The following is a 769-nucleotide window of genomic DNA, read 5'->3' on the forward strand; positions in this document are numbered from 1 at the left end:
ATTTTTATTTTTACTAAGAGACTTAAATATTTACCTTTGAAAGTTTCAGCAGATAAGAGCTTGAGTTCCAGTCATAGTCCTGTGACTTTGGGCAAGTTAAGTCATCCCTTGCCAGCCACCATTTACTAATTTGCAGAAATGGGGCTGGTTATACCAAGTAGGGTTAATTAGAATGTTAAATGTAGAACAGATAGCCTGTGTTAGGCGGTCAGTAAATGGTTTCCTCTCTTCTCTCTCCTTGCAGGGGAATAGAAGAGGATCCCTGTGTAATCTGTTGCTCAGCTCTAATGCTCCTCCCTCTGGATAACAAATCTCCTCCTTAACAAGTCTTTCTTGGCAAACAGTTTTAAACTTTACATTTTGTTGTTATTATTATTACTATTTTTGTTGATGTTTTGTTTGGAACGGGTACTATTTTTCATGGTTCAGAAAGCAAACCAAGATAACTAACGAGTTACAAATTCAGAAGGCTTGCTCAATTGTCCCTGTCAACTTCCTTCCCAGCTTCCCTAACTATCCTCCTTTATTACTTTCTCATGTCCAGATGTAATTAATACTAGTCTGTATTCTTAATCTCAGATTTTGTACAAAGTTAACATGCTCTATATATTATTCTGCATTTTGCTTTATTCATTTTACAATATATCCTCTCTTTCCATATTGGAACATAGACTTTTTTCTTACTCATGTGTATGTGTATGTGTATATATATGTATATGTATGTGTGTGTGTGTGTGTGTGTGTGTGTGTGTGTGTGTGTGTGTGTGTG

The sequence above is a fragment of the Galeopterus variegatus genome, unplaced genomic scaffold, assembly GCF_000696425.1.
Source record: "Galeopterus variegatus unplaced genomic scaffold, G_variegatus-3.0.2 Scaffold979, whole genome shotgun sequence".
Lineage (NCBI taxonomy): Eukaryota > Metazoa > Chordata > Mammalia > Dermoptera > Cynocephalidae > Galeopterus > Galeopterus variegatus.